Below are 27659 nucleotides of genomic sequence, written 5' to 3' on the forward strand. Positions count from 1 at the left end.
GTGCTCCCTTGCGGGGCGGGGGGCAATTATGGTACTTACGAAATTACGATAATGTTGGCGCTTGGGGCTGCAGCGGAGAGGAGGGAGCCCTTCCGGGGATGTGTCACGTGGTCGAGTGATTACTGTCTCCTTGGCTGCACTTCTTCAGATCTTGGAGGCAAAGTCCCCTATGTGATGAGGCAACCTGGGTCCCAATAGGGATCTGGGCGGTCAGGTTCTCTCCGTGACGCCAAGTCAGCACGCAGGGAAGAAAACGGAAAATATTCCTTGGGAGGATTTGGGCCAGATCTTGAAGGAAATTTTCAAAATGTGACAAGGATTGACACTGTGTGCAGGTTAGGTAACAAAACTGGTTTGTTAACAGTGGGAGGGGGAGCCAACGAAATCTCTACCAGCCAGGACAGAGTTTGCATCGTCCAGCTGGAAGTGCAAACTAGCTGAAAGACCCTGAACAGGGCCAGAATTGGAGCACTCAGAAGGCTGTACTCCAGGTTTCCATGGAAACACCAAATTCCTCTGTACCATCACACCCTTTTGGATCAAACATAATTTTGAAGGAGGATTATTCTAACTCAGAAAACCAGGCTGGTCTCATTAGACATGGCCTAATTCTTGACACAGATGGAGCAAGAACAGTCATTGTCTTTGTCATATAGTTCTGCTATAACAGAAATACCACAAGTTGGTGGCTTCAACAAACAGAAATTTATTTTCTCACAGTTTAGGAGACTGGAAGCCCAAATTCAGGGTGCCAGCTCTAGGGATGGGTTACTGGGGCTCTAGGGAAAAGCGCTTTCTGTCTCTCTGTTCGCTCTGGGGGAAGGTCTTTGTGTCTTTTCAGCTTCTATCCCTTGGCATGGTATCTATCTTCCCCCAACTCTGCTTGCTTCTTCTGTGCCAGATTTGCTCTTTTTGGTGAAAGCCAGAAATTATGGAAGGCAGAAACCTGTCAGAGAGGGAAAACTCAAATATTTTCCACTAAAAAGAGCTATAGAGAAGTGATAAGGCTGACCCCTTCCAAAGGCAGAAAACTTTGGAGACCCAGAAAAACAAGGCGCCCCCCTTAGAGTTCCAGCTTTCACAGGTTTCATTGTACTTCAAAAGAGGTTGACTTAAGACACACCCTACACTACACTAATACTGTCTCATTAACATGAAAAAGAAAACTCAGTTCCAAATGGGATTATAACTACAAGTATGTTGTTGTGTGCCTTCAAGTCAATTCCGACTCATAGCAACCCTACAGGACAGAGTAGAACTGCCGCATAGAGTTTCCAAGAACTGCCTGGATTCAAACTGCCGACCTTTTGATTAGCTGACATAGATTTTAACCACTATGCTAAAAACAAAAACCAAACCCAGTGCCATCGAGTCAATTCTGACTCATAGGGACCCTATGAGACACAGTAGAACTGACCTACAGAGTTTCCAAGGAGAGCCTGGCAGATTCAAACTGCTGACTCTTTGGTTAGCAGCCGTAGCACTTAACCACTAGGCCACCAGGGTTTCCACCACTATGCTGCCAGGGTTTATAGGACAGAGTATAATGGCCCCATAGGATTTCCTAGGCTGTAATCTCAAGATCAGGTCCCCAGGTGTTTTTCTCCCTCGGAATGGCTGCTGGGTTTGAACAGCTGATCTTTTGGTTAGCAGCCTAGTGCTTAACCATTGGATCACCAGGGTTCCTTAACCACAGGTATAACGGTTAGGATTTACAGCACACACTTTTGTTACTGCAAATCGCTGATTCAAGCTGCCTGGCACAAATCCAGTGCTGAGACAGGAGGAAGGTAAACAGCAAGAGGGCTTTATTGAATACCGGTATCCAAGAGACAGAGGCGATAGGTTTCTCCCAAATTCTGTCTTCCCCAGAAGGGCTAATTGGAGGGCTTTACAGGGAGAAGGTCAGGGTTTAGAGATTTCCAGGAATGTTGGTTCTTCTTTGAGGTGGACATAATGACAAAGTGACCTATTGTTGATGTATTGCAGGTTTCTTGACACCATCCTGGCATTGGTCACAAGATGAGTCTGCATTTTGTTGAATTATCTTGGGTCTCAATGGTGTCGCTCATTGTTTTGCCCCCTGGGAGAGGAACGTGGTTTAATCAACAAAAAAATCTTGATTACCTTGTTTTTCTACAAAGGAATAATCCTGAGACAGATTCCAGACCAAGTAGTCAACATTTTCAAAGACTAAAGATTTAATCCCAGGTTATATAGTTATACTAAAGCACTAAAAGAATATACTTCTTCATTATGGGGGGACACAGTTCTATCCATAGCAGTCATTTACCATGTAGCTTGCTTGGCCAGAAGATTTCCTGAGGAATCTCATATTGGCCTTTGAAAAGCCTCTCCAGGCTAGGAAACCAAGCCAAGAATGCACCACCAGCTCTCAACTGCAGTGTCTAGAAGTTTGGGTGACTCTCTTCTTGAGGTCCCCAAATATACAATAAGTTAACCCGAGTTCCCAAAAAGCATCTGGTCATATTGGGTTCAAAGGGCATTTATATCAAATAGGACATTCTTGTCAATGCTTTGATGGTACAACCAGGACGTCCAATTATGTCCTGTTAGCAGAGGCACACCTTCTTATACGGGGGGAGCCAACGCAAATAACTGTATTGCCATGAACATAAGAATACTCAAAAGAAAGAGTTCACAAAAGTGGGAGAGATCAGGCGGGGAGAAGAAGACCAATGTTTCATGTGTCATTACAAAGGCATAGACTACTGAATGGTTATGAGTTATAGATACTCCAAGAAAAGAGAAAGGGATTCCCTATATCCAGAAATGAGAACATTAAAATATCAGGAATATTCCACACAAAACTCATTATTATCTCTCATCTGTTCTTTCACTGCTGTGGACTTTATTCTTACTCTGCTTGATCTTGAGTTAAGCAGTTGCATGACCCCATCTGAAATCCTGACTAAGTCCACTGGCATGGTCTCTAAGTTATTGAAGAAAACCAAAACCAAACCCATTGCCGTGAGAGATGCCATCAAAAGCTTATGCCCCAGAGTACCCGGACTAGTACTCTTCCAAGGGTCTCTAAGCAATCCTGTTTTATCGATGATACAACACTCTGGGCTGTACAAGCTGATTTGCAAGAGCTTTCAGGAAGCCTCAGAGAAAAACAAATACCTTAATTGTGTGACAAAAACTTTAAACGACCTTGGATATCTTATGTCCCAGCATTTTCCAAAATGAAAGATCCAATGGGAGTTCCTGACCAAAATAATGCAATTCAGGGGAAATTGGGAGGTGGCACAGTGGTTAAAACCTACAGCTGCTAAACAACAGGTCAGGAGTTAGAACTGACCAGCCAATCCTTGGAAACCCTACTGAGACAGTTTTACTCTGCCCTACAGGGTCACCGTGAATCTGAATCGGAATAGACTTCACGGTAGTGGTTTTTTTTTTTTTTTTTTTTGTAGGTGGTGCCATGGAAATTATTTTAAAAGGTAACATTGGAAGTCACACAAGAGTTAAAAATCCTCACCTCTATCAAAAGTGAGAAGACTTAACTTAGTTTTGTTAACTAACAAAGGACATGAAAAAGTCAACATAAAGCACAGCAAATGAGATATGGGATCTTTGACTTCAATTCTTTTGAGCAAACAAACAAACAAACAAAAAAAAACTTCTCTTTGGCTCTTCTAGGTCAAAATGGCAGTTCTTTTTCTCAAGCCCAGAAGGAATTTCTATAAAGGGTGCTGCGTTTCAGGTCAAGCTCAACATGGTCAGTGTCTTGAAAATGTCATGTTGTCTTAAATTTCATTTTAAGTGTATTGAAACTTTGTTGTGGAAAGAGAAGATGGAAAAGCTCAATATCATCAGTCAGAACAAGGCCGGGGCCAACTGGGGAACAGACCATCGATTGCTCATATGCAAGTTGAAGTTGAAGAAAAAACAAGTCCACAAGGACCAAAAAATGACTTTGAGTATATGCCACCTGAAATTGGAGATCATCTCAAGAATAGATTTGACACATTGAACACTAATGACCAAAGACCAGGTGAGTTGTGGGATGACATCAAGGGCATCATACATGAAGAAAGCAAAAGGTCATTAAAAAGACAGGAAAGATCAAAATGGATGTCAGAAGAGACCTGAAACTGGTTCTTGAAGTCAAGTAGCTAAAGTGAATGGAAGAAATGATGAAGTAAAAGATCTGAACAAGGTGGCTCAAGAAGACAAAGTATTATAATGAAATGTGCAAAGACCTGGAGTTAGAAAACCACCAGGGAAGAACAAGCCCAGCATTTCCAAGCTGAAAGAACTGAAAAAAAAAAAAAAAACTCAAGCCTTGAGTTGCAATTTTGAAGGATTCTACAGGCAAAATGTTGAACGACGCAAGAAGCGTCAAAAGAAAATGTAAGGAACACACACAGTTACTATATGAAAAACAACTGGTCAACATTCAACATTTCAGGAGGTAGCATATGATCAAGAACCTACGGTATTGAAGGAAGAAGTCCAAGTCGCACTTAAGGCATTGGTTAAAAAAAAAAAAAGGAAGAAAAAGAGTCCAGGAATTGACAGAATACTAATTGAGATGTTTCAACAATGGGTGCAGTGCTGGAGGTGCTCACTCACTTGTGCCAAGAAATTTGTAAGACAGCTACCTGGCCAGCCAACTGAAAGAGATCCATATTTGTGCCCATGCCAAAGAAAGGTGATCCAACAGATGCATAAATTATCAAACAATAATCATAAATATTACCAGCAACTGAAATTTTGCTGCAGATAATTCAAAAATGATTGTAGCAGTACCTTCACAGGGGACTGCCAGAAATTCAAGCTGGATTCAGAAGAGCACATGGAATGAGGGATATCACTGATAATGTGAGATGGATCTAGGCTGAAAGCAGAGAATACCAAAAAGATGTTTACCTGTGTTGTATTGACTATGCAAAGGCATTCAACTGTGTGAATTGTAACAAATTATGGATAACATTGCAAACAATGGGAATTCCAGAACACTTGTGTTCATGAGGAACCTGTACATAGATCAAGAGGCAGTCATTTGAACAGAACAAGGGGATACTGCAAGGTTTAAAGTCAGGAAAGGTGTGTGTCTGGGTTGTATCCTTATTCAATCTGTATGCTGAGCAAATAATCTGAGAAGCTGGACTATATGAACATGGCATCTGGATTGGAGGAAAACTCATTAACAACCTGAGTTATGTAAATGACACAACTTTGCTTGCTGAAAACAAAGAACCTTGAAGCACTTACTCATGCAGATCAAAGACTACAGCCTTCGGTATGGATTCCACCTCTACATAAAGAAAACAAAAATCTTCACAACTGTACCAATAAGCAACATCATGGTAAATGGAGAAAACATTGAAGATGTCCAGGATTTCATTTTACCTGGATCCACAATCAACGCCCATGAAAGCTGCAGTCAAGAAATCAAGAGACCTGTTGCACTGGGCAAATCTCCTGCAAAGGACCTCTTTAAAGTGTCAAAAAGCAAAGATGTCACTTTGCAGACAAGGAGAAGTGTGCCTGACCCAAGTCATCATATTTTCAATCGTTTCATACGCATGGGAAAGCTGGAGAATGAATAAGGAAGACCGAAGAAGAATTGAATTATGGTATTGAGAAAGAATATTGAATATTCCATGGACTGACAGAAGAATGAACAAGACTGTGTTGGAAGAAGTACAACCAGTGTGCTCCTTGAAAGTGAGGATGGTGAGACTTCATCTCACGTACTTTGAGCATGCTATCAGGAGGGACCAGTCCCTGGAGAAGGACAATATGCTTGGTAAGGTAGAGGATGAGTGAAAAAGATGAAGATCCTTCAGAGATGGATTGACATAGTGGCAGCAACAATGGGCTCAAACATAGCTACGATTGTGAAGATGACACGGGACAGGGCAGTGTTTCCTTCTGTTTTACAGGTGGTCACTATGAGTTGAAACTGACTCAAGGGCATATAAAAAAAACAATAACCTTTACAGAAGCCATGTCTTTCTATGGATAAGCTCCTGGTGTGTTCCAACTGCACCTTTCGGTACCACTTCACCAAAACGGCTCCTCCCCTAAGATTACAGCCAGGAAAACCCTATGGAGCATGTCTCCCCTGTAACTCATGGGATCTCCATGGCACAATACTATAATCAGTTGCCACTGAGTCGATTCTGACTCACAGCAACCCAACACGCAAAAAAAAATAAAAATAAAAAATTGTCATCAAGTGGATTCCAGCTCATAGGGACCCTATTGGACACAGTAAAACTGCCCCATAGAACTTCCAAGGCTGTAAATCTTTACCGTAGCTGACTGCCACATCTTTCTCTTGTGGAGAAAAAAAAAAATTTTTTTTCCAACGACTATCGCTTGGATTAGCAGCCAAGTGCTTAACCAGTACGCCACCATGGCTTCTTGCAGTATACGATAGAGGCCCCCTTTTGAGTGAATTTCTTTCAAATAAGATAATGATCATTTTAAGAGAGCAATTAATGACAGAGTCAGAATGTTTGATCGCTTGTTTGTTTTCTGTGAGTAGTAATCAAAATGTGTGGCCCAGACACAGCGCGCGTCTTCCTCCCGCTGCGCGCTCTCCTTCTTGGGTCCGCTAGGCTACTTAATCACTAGATCATCCCTGCTCCTTGTCTCCGTCAGTCTGCCCCTCTGAACCTCTCTCCCTGCACTAAGCCTCCATAACTGTCATTTACACACAAATGTTCCGGGGCTCTTGACAATTTGCAGGGCCTGCTGCCTAAGGTTTCCGGAGACAGGAGGCAGATTTTGCTTTTCTAAAGCTTTCCCAGGCCTTGGGGAATCTGTCCGGCCTGAATCCACGCTCTGAATGCAAGTTCCACCCAACTCTCCGCGGTCGAAGCTGCACACTGGAAAACGGCGGCACTCGCTCTGGAAATAGCTCCGCCTCGGTTGGGCCCCTCTCGGGGTCCCGCCCGTTACTCCACACCCGTCTTCAAGGCTTGCAGCTTCCGAGCCCTCTGCTTCTTTGACACCACCGCGCGCGCTCGAAAACTCCCTTCTCTTCTAAAAGTTGTGAATTTAAATTATAAAAGGGTTCTAGGAACCATATCGTCTGTGCTTGATCACTATGAAGTGTTTCCACAAAGCTGGACCTCTGGACGCTCCCCCAGCACTGCAGGAACGCCCCCGTAGCCTCTCACCCCTGCGATATATAACCCATCATGTTTCCTGGTTGCCAATCGCTATGTGTCGGAATCGACTCTACACTCTACGGCACTGGGTTTGGGTTTTTTTAAATCTGCCCAGAGGGTGGTGAGCTTTGGATTGAACAAGGCTCCAGGTGGCGACGGGCGACACTGTGGCTCTGCTCATTGGCCTGCAGCACCTCTTGCGGAGGGGGAGCAGCAGATTTAAGGAAGTCCGACTCTCGCTGTCTGAAGCCATAGCCCGGAGTGAAGGCTACAGACATAGGCGTTAAGCACTCCAAGGGTTTCATTTATAACAGAAGAGGCCATGGAAATACTAACGGATATCTTGATTCCAATTCTTCAGGCTATCATGAGTTAATTTCTTGTGGATACGATAATGGTCATTTTAAGAAAGCAATCAATGACAGAGTCACATAACCAGGGCATGTGGTTCTTGGGCTATATACCTGCACTCTAATGAAGAAGTTTCTTACATTTGTACTGAGAAGATTCTTCCAATTCTATACAAGTTTGTTGTGAAAACATTGAAATACGTTGTCACCTATGTTGTGAAAAATAGGATGAGTTCTCAACAAACAGATGAGACTATGGTTTATTACTAATTAATACTAATATCCATGGCCCAGGTATCTACACAGGTAAATTGTTATAATATTGTTATGGAAGAGTTTTGCTTTTTTTTTTTAGATGATATGAGGAATGCCCAAAACCAAAAATAAATCAAACCTGTTGCTGTAGACTCTGTTTCGATTCATAGTGCACTACAGGACAAAGCAGAATTACCCCCTAGAGTTTCCAAGAAGCTCCTGGTGGATTCCAACTGCTGACCTTTTAAATAGCAGCCATACCACTTAACCAGTAGAACACCAGGGTTTCCAATTGGAAGCAGTCAACTTTTACAATTCCAAGCAGTCAACTTCCCTTAGATACAGAGAATAAGCACTGTAAAATCCCTGTCCTCTGGTGCAAGGGGAGATTTTCATGTTTCCTGACTACTTCTCTGGCCACTGCTGAGGGTATTTCTGTCTTTTACCCTTGGCTCTGCTCTGCTCTGCTCTATACTACTTTACACTACACTACTCTACAATACTCCACTGTACTCTACTCTGCTCTATTCTACATGACAACTTATGCTTAACCTTGCGAAGAACGGGAACTCCAGGACACTTAATTTTGCTCCTGTAGAACCTGCACATACAAGAGGCAGTCATTCAAACGCAACAACAGCATACTTCTGTGGTTCGACGTCCGGCAAGGTGTGTACCATGGTTGTATCGGTTCACCATACTTATTCAATCTGTATGCGGAGCAAATGACCCCAGAAGCTGGAAGATATGACGAAGAGCTTGGCATCAGGATCGGTGGAAGATTCATTACCAACCTGCGATATGTAGATGGCACAACCTTGTTTGCTCAAACAAAAAAGACTGGAAGCAATTACTCATGAACATCAGTATGGACTCCACCGCAACAATAATAAAAAAAAAAGAGAGAGAGAGAGAACTCACAACAGGACCAATAAGCAACATTATGATAAACGGAGAAAATATTGAAGATGTCCAGGATTTCTGTTTACTTGGCTGCGTGGTCATCACTCACAGAAGCAGTAATCACGAAATCCAAGGATGTATTGCACCGGTCAGATTTACTGCAAAAGACCTCTTTGAAGTGTTGAAAACAAAGGCATCGCTTGGACGACAATGGTGCACCTCTCCCAAGGAATGATCTTTTCAATAGCCTCCTGTGCACGCCAAACCTGGAGAATGAATAACGAAGACGGAAGAAGAATTGACACCTTTCAGTTACGATTCTGGCAAACAATACTGAATATACCGTGCTGGTACACTGCTTACGCCTTCGCTGCTACCCAAAAGATTAGCAGGTGCTGCTACCCAAAAGATTGGCAGATGAAATCCACCAGCTGCTCCTTGGAAACCCTATGGGTCGGTTCTACTCTGACCTTTCACAGTTTTGCCATGGGCGGGAATGGATGGGCAGCGATGGGTTTGGTTGGCCAGAAGAACCAACCAGTCCGCCTTGGAGGAAGCAGAGCCAGTGTGCTCCTTGGAAGCAAGGAGGAGGAGACTTTGTCTCACATACTTTGGACATGTTATCAGGAGGGACTGGAAAAGGACATCCCGCTTGGTAAGGTAGAGGGTCAGCGAAAAAGAGGAAGGCCCTCCATGAGATGGATTGACACGGTGGCTACACAATAAGCTCAAACATAGCAAGGACCGTGGGATGGCGCAAGACTGGACAGTGTTTGGATCTGTTGTACAAGGGTTGTGATGCTTTGCAACTGACTGGACAGCCCCTAATAACAGCAGCGGCCTCTACGGAAGATGGCTGCAACATCTTTCCCCGAAGAGCAGCTGGTGGGCTCCAACCACGGACCTTTCAGTTAACCACTTTCCCACAAGAGCTCCCCTACAAAGATGACAGCCAGGAAAGATCTACGGGGCATGCCTACCCTGTAACTCATGGGGTCTCCGTGGCACAATACAATAACCAGCTGCCATCCAGTAGATTCCGCCTCATAGAGACCAAGAGGATAGAGTAGAAGTGCCCCATAGGGCTTCCCAGGCTCTAAATCCTTACGGAAACCCGCCATCCTATCTTTCTCCCGTGGACGGGCCTGGTGGATTCCGATCACTGAACCACTGCCACCGCCGGGGCTCTTTGCAAAATACTACTTTTTTTCCCCTCTTTTCTTTTTTTATTGTGCTTTAAGTGAAAGTTTACAAACCAAGTCAGTCTCTCATACAAAAATTTGTACACCTTGCTATATATTCCTAGTTGCTCTCCCCCTAATGAGACAGCACACTCTTTCCCTCCAATCTCTATTTTCCGCTCCATTCGGCCAGCTTCTGACCCACTCTGCCCTCTCATCTCCCATCCAGACAGGAGCTGCCCACATTGCCTCGTGTGTCTGCTTGATCCAAGAAGCTCACTCTTCACCAGTTTCATTTTCTGTTCCATAGTCCAGTCCAGTCCGTTTCTAAAGATTTGGCTTTGGGAATGGTTCCAATCTGGGGCTAACAGAAGGTCTGGGGACCATGACCTCCGGGGTCCTTCTAATCTCAGTCGGACCGTTACGTCTGGTCATTTTCGGGGAATTTGAGGTCTGCATCCCACTGCTCTCCTTCTCCCTCAGGGGTTCTCTGTTGTTCCCTGTCAGGACAGTCACCGTTTTTAGCCAGGCATCATCGAGTTCTTTTGGTCTCAGGCTGATGGAGTCTCTGGTTTATGTGGCCCTTTCTCTCTCTTGGGCTCACAATTACCGTGTGTCTTTGGTGTTCTTCATTCTCCTTGCTCCATCCGGGTGGTTGAGACCAATGGATGCATCTTAGCTGGCCACTTGCTAGCATTTAAGACCCCGGATGCCACTCTCCAAAGTGGGATGCAGAATGTTTTCTTAATAGGTTTTATTATGCCAATTGACGTTGATGTCCCCTTAAACCATGGTCCCGCGCTGTACTGTTGTTACAAAGTAACAAACAAAAAAAGGAGTTGCCTCCAGTACTGTCCCAGACTCATAGGGACCCTACAGGACAGAGTAGGAATGGCCCACATGGTTTGTCAAGGGGCAGCTGGTTGATTCCAACTGCTGCCCTTCCAGCAGCAGCCAAGCACTTAACCACTGCGCCACCAGGGCTCCTGGCCTTATACTACAGAGGCCATTTGGGGGTTTCGGTTTGTCTGTTTGCTCTAAGTAGCAACCAAAGTGTGTGGAAGTGGCCCACACTCACGGTAGCGGGCATCCAACTCCCCCTGCGCACTCACTCCCCTTCCCGGATCCCCTGGGCTCTTTCTACCGGCAGATCATTCCCGCTCCGAATCCCCGCCTGCCTGTTCCTGGCCCCTTCTCCTCGCCCCACGTTCCTATTCTGCCACTGCGCTCAGCCTCCGCAACTGTCATTTACAAACGAAGGCTGCGGGCTCTAGCCACCTTGCAGGCTCCGGGGACGGAGATTTCCGGAGACCAGGACGCAGATTTTGCGCTTCTAAAGCGTTCCCAGGACTTGGGACATCTGTCGGGCCTGAATCCACGCTCTGAGCGCAAGTTCCACCCATCTCTCCGTGGCCCGAAGCTGCACGGTGGAAATCGCCGCCGGCCCTCGCTCTGGAAACAGCCCCTCCTCGGTTGGGCCCCTTCCGGCCCCGCCCCTTATCCCACACGCTTCCTAGAGGCTGCACTTTCAGAACCCCGGGCTTCTCCGACACCACCGCTTGACAGCGCGAGAGGTCGCTAACTCGCCTCTCTTCGCAAAGTGTTGTGAATTTCAATTCTAAAAGCGCCGAAAAACTATATTCAGTGTGCTTGATCACTGTACAGTGTTTCCACAAAGTTGGACCTCTGGACGCTCCCCCAGCACTGCGGGAGGACCCTCCTTGCTTCTGGCCTCTGCGATATTAAAGGCCATCTCACCTCCTGGTTGCCTGGAGGCCCAGAGGGTGGTGAGCCCCGGATTGAAGGCGCCACTGGGCGGCGCGGGGCGCCGCTGTGGCTCTCCTGCCTGGCCAGCATCACTTCCTGTTGAGGGGGAGGAGCAGATCTAAGAAAGTCAGACTTGCTGTCTGCCTGACGCCCTTGCCTGGACTAAAGCCCACGGACACAGGCGTTACACTCTCCAAGGATTGCGTTTATACTAGACGAGGCCATGGAAACACTAAGGGATATCGTGGCTCGCCTTCTCCTTGAGATCCTCAGTGAATTTCTTGCGGAGAAGATAAAGATCAATATAAGAGAGCAAGTAAGGGCAGAGTCAGATGACCAGCGGATGGGTTTCTTGGACCGCATGGTTGCCCCTCTAATGAAGAAGGTTTTTCAGTTGGTACTGGAGAAGACGGCTCCAGTTCTATTCAACAGCTTTATTGTGAAACTATGGAAATACGTCATCACCTACGTTGTGAAAAAGAGGACGCATCCTGAACCAATACATGTGACGATAGTTTAATTACCACTATCCACGGCGCAGGTATGTACAAGGGATATTGTGATCTAAATAATATTACATGTAATACATATGTGTGTGTGTGTGTGTGTGTGTCTAATGTATTACCAAAGAGCTTCACTTTTTTTTTTCTTTTTCTTTTTTAAAGTCGAAGCTTGGAATACTACAAGCAATCCACGTGGCTTCAACGCTAAGTAAAAGCACCGCAAGATGGCCTTTTTCTGGCGGAAGGGGAGATTTCGGTGTTCGCTGACTACCTGGCTGGCCAGTGGTGAGGATATTTCTGTCCTCAGCTCTTGGCTCTGCTCGGCTCTGCTCGGCTCTGCTCGGCTCTGCTCTGCTCTACTCTACTCTACACTGCACTACCCTACAGTACTCTATTGTCCTCGCCTCTACAGTAGTCTAGTCTGTTGACAAAACCGTGAATAGGATGGAGAAGAGAGATGCTAAGGGGGATCGTGAGTGCATTTTTCGAGGATCACATGGGTGTCGCTCTAACGAAAAAGTTAATGACAAGGTCCACAGAGCCAGTTGATGTCGTTCTGAGACCAGATGTCTATGTCGCTAATGGAGATGATTCTTATATTAGTTCTGGGCAACCAGTTCCTCCTGGAACGTTTCAAAACATCATCACTTTTTTTTTTTTTGTGAAAAAGATGATGCGTAGAAGCCAACCGTTGGGATTGTGTATCGCACAGGCATTTAACCGCCAGATCGTCGAGAGATCGTTCTAAAGTAACATCGTATATTCTGGGAGACTGCTCCCATCCTATATTAGCAGCTCGTCATGTCACCTTCAACAAACAGCATCACACATCTCGTTAAGAAGATGATGTGCTCAGCCAGCTTGTGGGGTTGCAGTTTAATTACGAGTTATCGTTTGCGGACATATCTAAACGGGCAGATCAACGAGAAAACTTTAAAAAACAGCATCGAATATCTTTTTTAAGAGATGATGCTTCGGAGACTAACAGCAATGATTGACGCAGAAATATGAAGTATAAACCGGCACGATACGATAGCCATGTATTGGTGGACGAGATGCCCTGTCTTTGCTTCCTCAGCAGTTACTCCCCGCTCCTATCAGCAACAACTGGAGGGACATTTCTGTTCTCAACCCTTTGCTATGCTCATTTTGCCAAATCTAAATGCCTGACGAAGAATAGAGTTTTGAAATGCAGCAAATAAATACACAGATTTATCTTTAGTACATGACATGGAGTCTCCTGGCCTGATTTTGTGCTGATTTCCTTCTCCACTTTGGCTCTGGGTCTCTCTTCTGAACCATTAGGGATGGAGGGGGCTGAGATTGTGGGGGTACACCGTTGAGGGAGAAAGTGTGTGTGGAGTGGGCTGACCATGAATGGGGGAGTTTCAGACTGGAATTAAGAGTCCTGGGGGGAGCACTGAGAACCTGTTGTGTCAGGAAGGGATGCCGAAGGTTGGGGGGCGGTTCTTAAGAAAGCTCGACGGTTACAGGGTGCATTTCCTGCTTTGAAGGGAGTTTAGAAAAGGAGGACTAGAGGAACGATGGCATCCCTGATGTCTTCCGTGGGAAAACAGGCACAGGAGAGGCAACATTGCAGAGGTAAACATTGCGGGCAGATGATGCTGCAGGTGATAAAAATTCTGTAGCAAGAGGAACCACTGGATGGGTTAGGAGAGACCTGGCCGGGGGTAGGTGAAAGTGGTCGAGATCAATCCAAGTGGAAGGCACACAGCTCCTCTTCCAGGGACCTCTGTGTACATGGACAGCCTGCAGTGCTCTGGCTCTTTTCTCTCCTGACTCAAAGAAACCACCCCATTACCAACACCTATGACAGAAACCACTGTACCCTGTCAGTGGAGAACAAATGGAGAGAGAAGCACACTTGATGGGCCCTTTTTTCTCAGTGGCGTTCAGCTGCACAGAGAGACCACCAGTCTACCACCAGTTGCCACAGAACCGACTCTGACTCCTGGAGACCCCATGTTTTAGAAGTAGATCCCCAGGCCTTTCTTCACAGGCGCCTCTGGCTGGACATGAACTTCCAGCCTTGCAGTTTACAGCCCAGCCTTCGGCCATTTGCACCACCAGGGGCTCGACAGAGACAGGCAGTTCCTCTCACAATACTGTCTTTTCCTGTCATGTGGCTGGAAGAACAGGGCACTGACAAGTTCCTTGGAGGTTAAAAATCTTTAAAACTGGATTCATCTGTGCACCCTGGCTTCAATATGCAAATAGAAACCTGTGGTTGGTTTAACACAGAACCGACCTCTGGTGGGGCAAATCTCTACTGAATAGCCATGTTTGGTTTATACTCGAAGTAGCACATTAAATGCTGAAAGAAAAAAAAAATCCTATAGCGTTAGAGTCATTTCCGACTCATAGCGACCCTATAGGACAGAGAAGAACTCCCCCATAGGATTTCCAAAGCTGTGAACTGTAATTCCACCGTCAAGAAAGATGTGCCGGCGGCAGAGCACGGCCTGTGCTCTCGAGGTCCCTGGGCTGTGAAGCCCCTAGACCAGGGCCAGTTTGTTGACAAGGACCTGCCCCCAGCGATGATACAGACGGAAAGCCTTCTCCTGGATCTGGCGCCTTGAATCCAGACTCCTAGCCAGCATGCATCTTAACGTTTGTGCCACTGTGGTGGCTTGCATTTTCTCATGATACTGGAAGCTATGCCACCACTATTTCAAGTACCAGAGGACTCACCCATGGTGGACAGGATTCAGCGGGGCATCCAGACTAACACAGGCTGAAAAGAAAGACCTGGCAGTTTATTCTGAGAAGACTGGCCAGGAAAAATCTTGTGAATAACAGAGGAACATTGTCGGATATGTTGCCATAAAAGGAACCCATCGGGTTGGAAGACACTCAAAACAAGACTGGGGAAGAGCTTCCTAATCATTGAACCAAACCAACCAACCAACCAAACAAACAAAAAACCCATTGCCTTGGGGTCGGTTGTGATTCATAGCAACCCTATAGGACACAGCAGAGCTACCCCATAGGGTTTCCAAGGAGCACCTGGTGGATTCAAACTGAGGACCTTTTGGTTAGCAGCCATAGCACTTAACCACTATGCCATCGGGGTTTCCACTCAAAGGACAGTCGACGTTAATGATGTAGATGGGGTCAAGATTTCAAGAGCTTCATTTGCTCTTGTGGCACAACTCAAAATGAGAAAAAACCCTGCAAACCCCCTTAATAGTCAGAGTAGGGAATGTACTGAGTATGAGTCTAGGAAAATTGGAACTGGGAAGAAACGAAAAGGATCACATAAAGGTGGATAGCCTACACATCAATGAGATCCAATGGACCAGTGTTGGCCGTTTTGAGTCAGACGATCACGTGTTCTACTATGCCAGGAATGACAACTTGAAGAGGAATGGCGTTGCTTTCATTGCCAAAAGGGGCAATTCAAGATCTATCCTGAAGTGCAGAGCTGTTAGGGAGAGGAAGATATCCACACGCTTACAAGGAAGACCAGTTAAAAGGACTGTGATTCAAATTTACACACCAAGCACCAATGCCAAAGCTGAAGAAATTGAAGATTTTTTACCAACTTGTGCAGTCTGAAATTGATCAGCATGCAATTAAGATGCATCGGTAATGACTGGTGGCTAGGATGCAAAGCTGGAAATAAAGAAGAAGAAGAATATGTAGTTGGAAAATATGCCCTTGCCGTAGAAAGGACTCCAGAGATCTCCTGACAAAATTTGACAAGACCAACGACTTCCTCGTTGCAAATACCTTTTTTCGAGGTTGACATAAGTGCCGACTATACACGTGGACCTCACCACGTGGAAATCACAGGAATCAAAGCCACTCTTCCTGTGGAAAGAGACCACGGAAAAGCTCAATGCCATCAGCCCAAACAAGGCCAGAGGCCAAAGGCAGATCAGACCGTCAATTGCTCATGCGCAAGTTGAAGATGAAGAAGATTAAAACAAGTCTAGGAGAGCCAAGCTAGGACCCTGAGTACATGCCACCTGAATTTCAAGACCACCTCAAGAATAGATTCGACGCCTTGGACACCAGTAGCGGAGGACCAGCCAAGTTCTGGGATGACCTCAAGCACGTCATAGGTGAAGAAAGCAAAAGGTCATTCAGAACACAGCAAACAGAGAAAAGAACAAAACGGATGTCAGAAGAGATTCTGAAAGTTGCTCTTGAACACGGAGTAGCTAAGGCGAGCAGAGGACATGACGAACTAAAAGAGCTGAGCAGAAGATTTCAAAGGACGGCAGGAGAAGACAAAGTGTCAGTGAAATGTGCAAATATCTGCAGTTAGAAAACCAAAAGGTGACAAAGGCCCAAAGCCTGTTAAATGGGGAAAAGACAGTCCCTTTAACAAATGGTGCTGGCATAACTGGATACCCATCAGCAGAAAAAGGAAGCAAGACCCATACCTAACACCATGCACGTACACTAAGTCCAAATAGATCAAAGACCTAAACATAAAATCTAAAACGAAACAGATCATGGAAGAAAAAATAAGGACGACGCTAGGAGCCCTAATACCTGGCATAAACAGTATACAAACATCACTAACAACCCACAAACACCAGAAGAGACACTAGATAACGGGGAGCTCCTAAAAATCAAACAATTATGCTCCTCCAAAGACTTCACAAAAAGAGTAAAAAGGCTACCTACAGACTGGGAAGAAGTTTTTGGCTAAGGCCAATCCAATCAGCGAATGATCTCTAAAATCTACACCATACCGCCAAAACTCGACAAGAAAAAGACAAATAACCCAATGAAAAAATAGGCAAAGGATAGGAACAGGCGCTTCACCAAGGACGACATTCAGGCAGCTAAGAGATACGTGAGGAAATGCTCACAATCATTAGCCATCAGAGAAATGCAAATGAAAACTACAACGAGATACCATCTCACCCCAAGAGGCTGACATTAACCCAAAAAACATAAAATAATAAATGTTGGCGAGCTTGTGGAGAGACCGGAACACTGACACACTGCTGGTGGGAATGTAAAATGGTCCAAGCACTGCGGAAATCAATTTGGCGCTTCCATAAAAAGCTGCAAATAGCGCTACCATACCATCCTGCAATACCACAACCTGGAATGTAACCAGGAGAAATAAGGGCCCTTGCACGAATGGATATATGCATACCCATGTTCATTGCAGCTCTGTTTACAACGGCAAAAAGATGGAAGCAGCGGAGGTGCCCGTCAAGGGATGAATGGGTGAATAAATCATGGCATATTCACATAATGGAATACTATGCAACGACTAAGAACGAGGAATCCGTGAAACATCTCATAACGTGGAGGAATCTGGAAGGCATTATGCTGAGTGAAATTAGTCAGTTGCAAAAGGAGCAATGTCGTATGAGGCCACTAATACAAGAACTCAAGAAAAAGTCTGAACACCGAAGAAAATATTCCTTGATGGTTATGAGGATGGGGAGGGAGGGAGAGGGGTATTCACTAATTAGATAGTACACAAGACATATTTTAGGTGAAGGGAAAGACAACACACAGTACCGGGAAGGTCAGCACAACTGGACTAAAGCAAAAGCTAAGAAGTTTCCCGAATACAACCAAACGCTCGGAAGGCCAGAGCGCAGGGACAGGGGTCTGGGGACCATGGTTTCAGGGGACGCACAGCTCAATTGGCATAACAAAATACGTGTTAAGGAAACTTCTCCATCTCACTTTGGTGAGTGGTGTCTGGGGCCTTAAACGCTGGCAATCGGACGTCTAAGATACATCAATTGTTCTCAACCCACCTGGAACAAAGGAGGACGAAGAACGGCGGAGACACAAGGTAAATATGAGCCCAGGAGACAGAGAGGACCACATAACCAGAGACTCCATCAGCCGGAGACTGGAAGAACTAGATGGTGCCCGGCTACCACCGAGGACTCCCCCGAGAGGGAACACACCGGAGAATCCCTGATGGAGCAGGAGAACAGTGGGGTGCACACCTCGAACTCTCGTAGAAAGACCAGGCTTAATGGTCTGGCTGAGACTGGGGGGACCCCAGATGTCATGGCCCCAGGACCCTCTGTTAGCCCAAGACAGGAAACATTCCCAAAGCCAACTCTTCAGGCAGGGATTGGACTGGACTCTAAGACAGAAAATGATCCTGGTGAGGAGTGAGCTTCCTGGCTGAAGTAGACCCAGGAGACTATTGGGGCAAAGACAGAGGGGGACAGGGGCTGGTTGAATGCATGCGGGGAATACAGGGAGGAGAGGAGGAGTGTGCTGTCACATTAGAGGGAGAGCGGCTAGGGTTCCACAGCAAGGTGTGCATACATTTTTGTATGAGACACTGACTTGAATTGTAAACTTTCACTTCAAGCACAGGAAATAAATAGAAAGAGAAAGAACGAAAACCAAAAGAAAGGAAGAAACCAGGCATTTTTTCCAGATGAAAGAGCTGAGGAAAAAATTCAAGCATCGAGTTGCAATTTTGAAGGATTCTATGGGCAAGATGTTGAACGATAGAGACAGCATTAAAAGAAGATGGAAGGGATACACAGAGTCACTGTATCAAAAAGAACTGGTCGACTTTCAAGCATTTCAGGAGGTGGCGAATCATAATGAGCCGAAAGCACTGAAGGAAGAAGTCCAAGCTGCACTGAACCCATTGGTGAAATCCAAGCCTCCATGAGTTGACAGAATACCGACTGAGATGTTTCAACGAAAGGATGCAGCGCTAGAGGTGCTCCCTCATCTCTGCCAAGAAACTTGGAACACAGCTCTCTGGCCAACCAACTGCAAGAGATCCACATTTGTGCCCGTGCCAGAGAAAGGCGATCCAACAGAATGCAGAAATTATCCATCGATATCATTAATATCTCATCCAAATAAAATTTGCTGAAAAAATTAATAAAACAGTTGCAGCACCACAGGGACAAGGAACTGCCAGAAGTTGGAGTTGGATTCAGAAGAGGACGAGGAATGAGGGATATCATTGCTGATGTCAGAGGATCTTGGCTGAAAGCAGAGAATATCAGAAAGGTATTTGCGGGTGTTTCGTTGGCTATGCAGATGCATTTGAGTGTGCGGATCATAACAAATTATGCTTAACCTTGCGAAGAACGGGAACTCCAGGACACTTAATTTTGCTCCTGTAGAACCTGCACCTACAACAAGAGGCAGTCATTCAAACACAACAACAGCATACTTCTGTGGTTCGACGTCCGGCAAGGTGTGTACCACGGTTGTATCGGTTCACCATACTTATTCAATCTGTATGCGGAGCAAATGACCCCAGAAGCTGGACGATATGACGAAGAGCTTGGCATCAGGATCGGTGGAAGATTCGTTACCAACCTGCGATATGTAGATGGCACAAGCTTGTTTGCTGAAATCAAAAAGACTGGAAGCAATTACTCGTGAACATCAGCATGGATTCCACCGCGACAATAATAAAAAAGAGAGAGAGAGAGAGAGAGAGAACTCACAACAGGACCAATAAGCAACATGATGACAAACGGAGAAAATATTGAAGATGTCCAGGATTTCTGTTTACTTGGCTGCGCGGTCATCACTCACAGAAGCAGTAATCACGAAATCCAAGGACGTATTGCGCCAGGCAAATTTACTGCAAAAGACCTCTCTGAAGTGTTGAAAACAAAGGCATCGCTTAGAGGACAATGGTGCACCTCACCCAAGGAATGATCTTTTCAATAGCCTCCTGTGCACGCCAAACCTGGAGAATGAATAACGAAGACGGAAGAAGAATTGACGCCTTTCAATTACGATTCTGGCAAACAATACTGAATATACCGTGCTGGTACACTGCTTACGCCTTCGCTGCTACCCAAAAGATTGGCACGTGCCGCTACCCAAAAGATTGGCAGATGAAATCCACCAGCTGCTCCTTGGAAACTCTATGGGTCGGTTCTACTCTGACCTTTCATAGTTTTGCCATAGGCGGGAATGCATGGGCAGCGATGGGTTTGGCTGGCCAGAAGAACCAACCAGTCCGCCTTGGAGGAAGCAGAGCCAGTGTGCTCCTTGGAAGCAAGGAGGAGGAGACTTTGTCTCACATACTTTGGACATGTTATCAGGAGGGACTGGAAAAGGACATCCCGCTTGGTAAGGTAGAGGGTCAGCGAAAAAGAGGAAGGCCCTCCATGAGATGGATTGACACGGTGGCTACACAATAAGCTCAAACATAGCAAGGACCGTGGGATGGCGCAAGACTGGACAGTGTTTGGATCTGTTGTACAAGGGTTGTGATGCTTTGCAACTGACTGGACAGCCCCTAATAACAGCAGCGGCCTCTACGGAAGATGGCTGCAACATCTTTCCCCGAAGAGCAGCTGGTGGGCTCCAACCACGGACCTTTCAGTTAACCACTTTCCCACAAGAGCTCCCCTACAAAGATGACAGCCAGGAAAGATCTATGGGGCATGCCTACCCTGTAACTCATGGGGTCTCCGTGGCACAATACAATAACCAGCTGCCATCCAGTAGATTCCGCCTCATAGAGACCAAGAGGACAGAGTAGAAGTGCCCCATAGGGCTTCCCAGGCTCTAAATCCTTACGGAAACCCGCCGTCCTATCTTTCTCCCGTGGACGGGCCTGGTGGATTCCGATCGCTGAACCACTGCCACCGCCGGGGCTCTTTGCAAAATACTACTTTTTTTCCCCTCTTTTCTTTTTTTATTGTGCTTTAAGTGAAAGCTTACAAACCAAGTCAGTCTCTCATACAAAAATTTGTACACCTTGCTATATATTCCTAGCTGCTCTCCCCCTAATGAGACAGCACACTCTTTCCCTCCAATCTCTATTTTCTGCTCCATTCGGCCAGCTTCTGACCCACTCTGCCCTCTCATCTCCCATCCAGACAGGAGCTGCCCACATTGCCTCGTGTGTCTGCTTGATCCAAGAAGCTCACTCTTCACCAGTTTCATTTTCTCTTCCATAGTCCAGTCCAGTCCGTTTCTAAAGATTTGGCTTTGGGAATGGTTCCAATCTGGGGCTAACAGAAGGTCTGGGGACCATGACCTCCGGGGTCCTTCTAATCTCAGTCGGACCGTTACGTCTGGTCATTTTCGGGGAATTTGAGGTCTGCATCCCACTGCTCTCCTTCTCCCTCAGGGGTTCTCTGTTGTTCCCTGTCAGGACAGTCACCGTTTTTAGCCAGGCATCATCGAGTTCTTTTGGTCTCAGGCTGATGGAGTCTCTGGTTTATGTGGCCCTTTCTCTCTCTTGGGCTCACAATTACCGTGTGTCTTTGGTGTTCTTCATTCTCCTTGCTCCATCCGGGTGGTTGAGACCAATGGATGCATCTTAGCTGGCCACTTGCTAGCATTTAAGACCCCGGATGCCACTCTCCAAAGTGGGATGCAGAATGTTTTCTTAATAGGTTTTATTATGCCAACTGACGTTGATGTCCCCTTAAACCATGGTCCCGCGCTGTACTGTTGTTACAAAGTAACAAACAAAAAAAGGAGTTGCCTCCAGTACTGTCCCAGACTCATAGGGACCCTACAGGACAGAGTAGGAATGGCCCACATGGTTTGTCAAGGGGCAGCTGGTTGATTCCAACTGCTGCCCTTCCAGCAGCAGCCAAGCACTTAACCACTGCGCCACCAGGGCTCCTGGCCTTATACTACAGAGGCCATTTGGGGGTTTCGGTTTGTCTGTTTGCTCTAAGTAGCAACCAAAGTGTGTGGAAGTGGCCCACACTCACGGTAGCGGGCATCCAACTCCCCCTGCGCACTCACTCCCCTTCCCGGATCCCCTGGGCTCTTTCTACCGGCAGATCATTCCCGCTCCGAATCCCCGCCTGCCTGTTCCTGGCCCCTTCTCCTCGCCCCACGTTCCTATTCTGCCACTGCGCTCAGCCTCCGCAACTGTCATTTACAAACGAAGGCTGCGGGCTCTAGCCACCTTGCAGGCTCCGGGGACGGAGATTTCCGGAGACCAGGACGCAGATTTTGCGCTTCTAAAGCGTTCCCAGGACTTGGGACATCTGTCGGGCCTGAATCCACGCTCTGAGCGCAAGTTCCACCCATCTCTCCGTGGCCCGAAGCTGCACGGTGGAAATCGCCGCCGGCCCTCGCTCTGGAAACAGCCCCTCCTCGGTTGGGCCCCTTCCGGCCCCGCCCCTTATCCCACACGCTTCCTAGAGGCTGCACTTTCAGAACCCCGGGCTTCTCCGACACCACCGCTTGACAGCGCGAGAGGTCGCTAACTCGCCTCTCTTCGCAAAGTGTTGTGAATTTCAATTCTAAAAGCGCCGAAAAACTATATTCAGTGTGCTTGATCACTGTACAGTGTTTCCACAAAGTTGGACCTCTGGACGCTCCCCCAGCACTGCGGGAGGACCCTCCTTGCTTCTGGCCTCTGCGATATTAAAGGCCATCTCACCTCCTGGTTGCCTGGAGGCCCAGAGGGTGGTGAGCCCGGGACTGAAGGCGCCACTGGGCGGCGCGGGGCGCCGCTGTGGCTCTCCTGCCTGGCCAGCATCACTTCCTGTTGAGGGGGAGGAGCAGATCTAAGAAAGTCAGACTTGCTGTCTGCCTGACGCCCTTGCCTGGACTAAAGCCCACGGACACAGGCGTTACACTCTCCAAGGATTGCGTTTATACTAGACGAGGCCATGGAAACACTAAGGGATATCGTGGCTCGCCTTCTCCTTGAGATCCTCAGTGAATTTCTTGCGGAGAAGATAAAGATCAATATAAGAGAGCAAGTAAGGGCAGAGTCAGATGACCAGCGGATGGGTTTCTTGGACCGCATGGTTGCCCCTCTAATGAAGAAGGTTTTTCAGTTGGTACTGGAGAAGACGGCTCCAGTTCTATTCAACAGCTTTATTGTGAAACTATGGAAATACGTCATCACCTACGTTGTGAAAAAGAGGACGCATCCTGAACCAATACATGTGACGATAGTTTAATTACCACTATCCACGGCGCAGGTATGTACAAGGGATATTGTGATCTAAATAATATTACATGTAATACATATGTGTGTGTGTGTGTGTGTGTGTCTAATGTATTACCAAAGAGCTTCACTTTTTTTTTTTCTTTTTCTTTTTTAAAGTCGAAGCTTGGAATACTACAAGCAATCCACGTGGCTTCAACGCTAAGTAAAAGCACCGCAAGATGGCCTTTTTCTGGCGGAAGGGGAGATTTCGGTGTTCGCTGACTACCTGGCTGGCCAGTGGTGAGGATATTTCTGTCCTCAGCTCTTGGCTCTGCTCGGCTCTGCTCGGCTCTGCTCTGCTCTACTCTACTCTACACTGCACTACCCTACAGTACTCTATTGTCCTCGCCTCTACAGTAGTCTAGTCTGTTGACAAAACCGTGAATAGGATGGAGAAGAGAGATGCTAAGGGGGATCGTGAGTGCATTTTTCGAGGATCACATGGGTGTCGCTCTAACGAAAAAGTTAATGACAAGGTCCACAGAACCAGTTGATGTCGTTCTGAGACCAGATGTCTATGTCGCTAATGGAGATGATTCTTATATTAGTTCTGGGCAACCAGTTCCTCCTGGAACGTTTCAAAACATCATCACGTTTTTTTTTTTTTGTGAAAAAGATGATGCGTAGAAGCCAACCGTTGGGATTGTGTATCGCACAGGCATTTAACCGCCAGATCGTCGAGAGATCGTTCTAAAGTAACATCGTATATTCTGGGAGACTGCTCCCGTCCTATATTAGCAGCTCGTCATGTCACCTTCAACAAACAGCATCACACATCTCGTTAAGAAGATGATGTGCTCAGCCAGCTTGTGGGGTTGCAGTTTAATTACGAGTTATCGTTTGCGGACATATCTAAACGGGCAGATCAACGAGAAAACTTTAAAAAACAGCATCGAATATCTTTTTTAAGAGATGATGCTTCGGAGACTAACAGCAATGATTGACGCAGAAATATGAAGTATAAACCGGCACGATACGATAGCCATGTATTGGTGGACGAGATGCCCTGTCTTTGCTTCCTCAGCAGTTACTCCCCGCTCCTATCAGCAACAACTGGAGGGACATTTCTGTTCTCAACCCTTTGCTATGCTCATTTTGCCAAATCTAAATGCCTGACGAAGAATAGAGTTTTGAAATGCAGCAAATAAATACACAGATTTATCTTTAGTACATGACATGGAGTCTCCTGGCCTGATTTTGTGCTGATTTCCTTCTCCACTTTGGCTCTGGGTCTCTCTTCTGAACCATTAGGGATGGAGGGGGCTGAGATTGTGGGGGTACACCGTTGAGGGAGAAAGTGTGTGTGGAGTGGGCTGACCATGAATGGGGGAGTTTCAGACTGGAATTAAGAGTCCTGGGGGGAGCACTGAGAACCTGTTGTGTCAGGAAGGGATGCCGAAGGTTGGGGGGCGGTTCTTAAGAAAGCTCGACGGTTACAGGGTGCATTTCCTGCTTTGAAGGGAGTTTAGAAAAGGAGGACTAGAGGAACGATGGCATCCCTGATGTCTTCCGTGGGAAAACAGGCACAGGAGAGGCAACATTGCAGAGGTAAACATTGCGGGCAGATGATGCTGCAGGTGATAAAAATTCTGTAGCAAGAGGAACCACTGGATGGGTTAGGAGAGACCTGGCCGGGGGTAGGTGAAAGTGGTCGAGATCAATCCAAGTGGAAGGCACACAGCTCCTCTTCCAGGGACCTCTGTGTACATGGACAGCCTGCAGTGCTCTGGCTCTTTTCTCTCCTGACTCAAAGAAACCACCCCATTACCAACACCTATGACAGAAACCACTGTACCCTGTCAGTGGAGAACAAATGGAGAGAGAAGCACACTTGATGGGCCCTTTTTTCTCAGTGGCGTTCAGCTGCACAGAGAGACCACCAGTCTACCACCAGTTGCCACAGAACCGACTCTGACTCCTGGAGACCCCATGTTTTAGAAGTAGATCCCCAGGCCTTTCTTCACAGGCGCCTCTGGCTGGACACGAACTTCCAGCCTTGCAGTTTACAGCCCAGCCTTCAGCCATTTGCACCACCAGGGGCTCGACAGAGACAGGCAGTTCCTCTCACAATACTGTCTTTTCCTGTCATGTGGCTGGAAGAACAGGGCACTGACAAGTTCCTTGGAGGTTAAAAATCTTTAAAACTGGATTCATCTGTGCACCCTGGCTTCAATATGCAAATAGAAACCTGTGGTTGGTTTAACACAGAACCGACCTCTGGTGGGGCAAATCTCTACTGAATAGCCATGTTTGGTTTATACTCGAAGTAGCACATTAAATGCTGAAAGAAAAAAAAATCCTATAGCGTTAGAGTCATTTCCGACTCATAGCGACCCTATAGGACAGAGAAGAACTCCCCCATAGGATTTCCAAAGCTGTGAACTGTAATTCCACCGTCAAGAAAGATGTGCCGGCGGCAGAGCACGGCCTGTGCTCTCGAGGTCCCTGGGCTGTGAAGCCCCTAGACCAGGGCCAGTTTGTTGACAAGGACCTGCCCCCAGCGATGATACAGACGGAAAGCCTTCTCCTGGATCTGGCGCCTTGAATCCAGACTCCTAGCCAGCATGCATCTTAACGTTTGTGCCACTGTGGTGGCTTGCATTTTCTCGTGATGCTGGAAGCTATGCCACCACTATTTCAAGTACCAGAGGACTCACCCATGGTGGACAGGATTCAGCGGGGCATCCAGACTAACACAGGCTGAAAAGAAAGACCTGGCAGTTTATTCTGAGAAGACTGGCCAGGAAAAATCTTGTGAATAACAGAGGAACATTGTCGGATATGTTGCCATAAAAGGAACCCATCGGGTTGGAAGACACTCAAAACAAGACTGGGGAAGAGCTTCCTAATCATTGAACCAAACCAACCAACCAACCAAACAAACAAAAAACCCATTGCCTTGGGGTCGGTTGTGATTCATAGCAACCCTATAGGACACAGCAGAGCTACCCCATAGGGTTTCCAAGGAGCACCTGGTGGATTCAAACTGAGGACCTTTTGGTTAGCAGCCATAGCACTTAACCACTATGCCATCGGGGTTTCCACTCAAAGGACAGTCGACGTTAATGATGTAGATGGGGTCAAGATTTCAAGAGCTTCATTTGCTCTTGTGGCACAACTCAAAATGAGAAAAAACCCTGCAAACCCCCTTAATAGTCAGAGTAGGGAATGTACTGAGTATGAGTCTAGGAAAATTGGAACTGGGAAGAAACGAAAAGGATCACATAAAGGTGGATAGCCTACACATCAATGAGATCCAATGGACCAGTGTTGGCCGTTTTGAGTCAGACGATCACGTGTTCTACTATGCCAGGAATGACAACTTGAAGAGGAATGGCGTTGCTTTCATTGCCAAAAGGGGCAATTCAAGATCTATCCTGAAGTGCAGAGCTGTTAGGGAGAGGAAGATATCCACACGCTTACAAGGAAGACCAGTTAAAAGGACTGTGATTCAAATTTACACACCAAGCACCAATGCCAAAGCTGAAGAAATTGAAGATTTTTTACCAACTTGTGCAGTCTGAAATTGATCAGCATGCAATTAAGATGCATCGGTAATGACTGGTGGCTAGGATGCAAAGCTGGAAATAAAGAAGAAGAAGAATATGTAGTTGGAAAATATGCCCTTGCCGTAGAAAGGACTCCAGAGATCTCCTGACAAAATTTGACAAGACCAACGACTTCCTCGTTGCAAATACCTTTTTTCGAGGTTGACATAAGTGCCGACTATACACGTGGACCTCACCACGTGGAAATCACAGGAATCAAAGCCACTCTTCCTGTGGAAAGAGACCACGGAAAAGCTCAATGCCATCAGCCCAAACAAGGCCAGAGGCCAAAGGCAGATCAGACCGTCAATTGCTCATGCGCAAGTTGAAGATGAAGAAGATTAAAACAAGCCTAGGAGAGCCAAGCTAGGACCCTGAGTACATGCCACCTGAATTTCAAGACCACCTCAAGAATAGATTCGACGCCTTGGACACCAGTAGCGGAGGACCAGCCAAGTTCTGGGATGACCTCAAGCACGTCATAGGTGAAGAAAGCAAAAGGTCATTCAGAACACAGCAAACAGAGAAAAGAACAAAACGGATGTCAGAAGAGATTCTGAAAGTTGCTCTTGAACACGGAGTAGCTAAGGCGAGCAGAGGACATGACGAACTAAAAGAGCTGAGCAGAAGATTTCAAAGGACGGCAGGAGAAGACAAAGTGTCAGTGAAATGTGCAAATATCTGCAGTTAGAAAACCAAAAGGTGACAAAGGCCCAAAGCCTGTTAAATGGGGAAAAGACAGTCCCTTTAACAAATGGTGCTGGCATAACTGGATACCCATCAGCAGAAAAAGGAAGCAAGACCCATACCTAACACCATGCACGTACACTAAGTCCAAATAGATCAAAGACCTAAACATAAAATCTAAAACGAAACAGATCATGGAAGAAAAAATAAGGACGACGCTAGGAGCCCTAATACCTGGCATAAACAGTATACAAACATCACTAACAACCCACAAACACCAGAAGAGACACTAGATAACGGGGAGCTCCTAAAAATCAAACAATTATGCTCCTCCAAAGACTTCACAAAAAGAGTAAAAAGGCTACCTACAGACTGGGAAGAAGTTTTTGG

The 27659-nt window shown here is 46.5% G+C and overlaps 1 long non-coding RNA gene across 1 annotated transcript in view; it reads right to left on the bottom strand.

Annotated features, from left to right (window-relative positions):
- Positions 1-1786: 1786 nt before the first annotated feature.
- Positions 1787-27659, bottom strand: part of LOC126084976 (uncharacterized) — a 138372-nt gene continuing 112499 nt past the window's right edge. Inside the window, exons 2-3 of the long non-coding RNA XR_007519150.1 lie at positions 8405-8928; positions 1787-2083 (exon numbers count right to left, since the gene is read on the bottom strand). This is a non-coding gene — a long non-coding RNA (uncharacterized LOC126084976). The remainder of the gene's footprint in view (positions 2084-8404; positions 8929-27659) is intronic.

This window comes from Elephas maximus, chromosome 11 (assembly GCF_024166365.1).
Source record: "Elephas maximus indicus isolate mEleMax1 chromosome 11, mEleMax1 primary haplotype, whole genome shotgun sequence".
In the NCBI taxonomy this organism is placed as follows: domain Eukaryota; kingdom Metazoa; phylum Chordata; class Mammalia; order Proboscidea; family Elephantidae; genus Elephas; species Elephas maximus.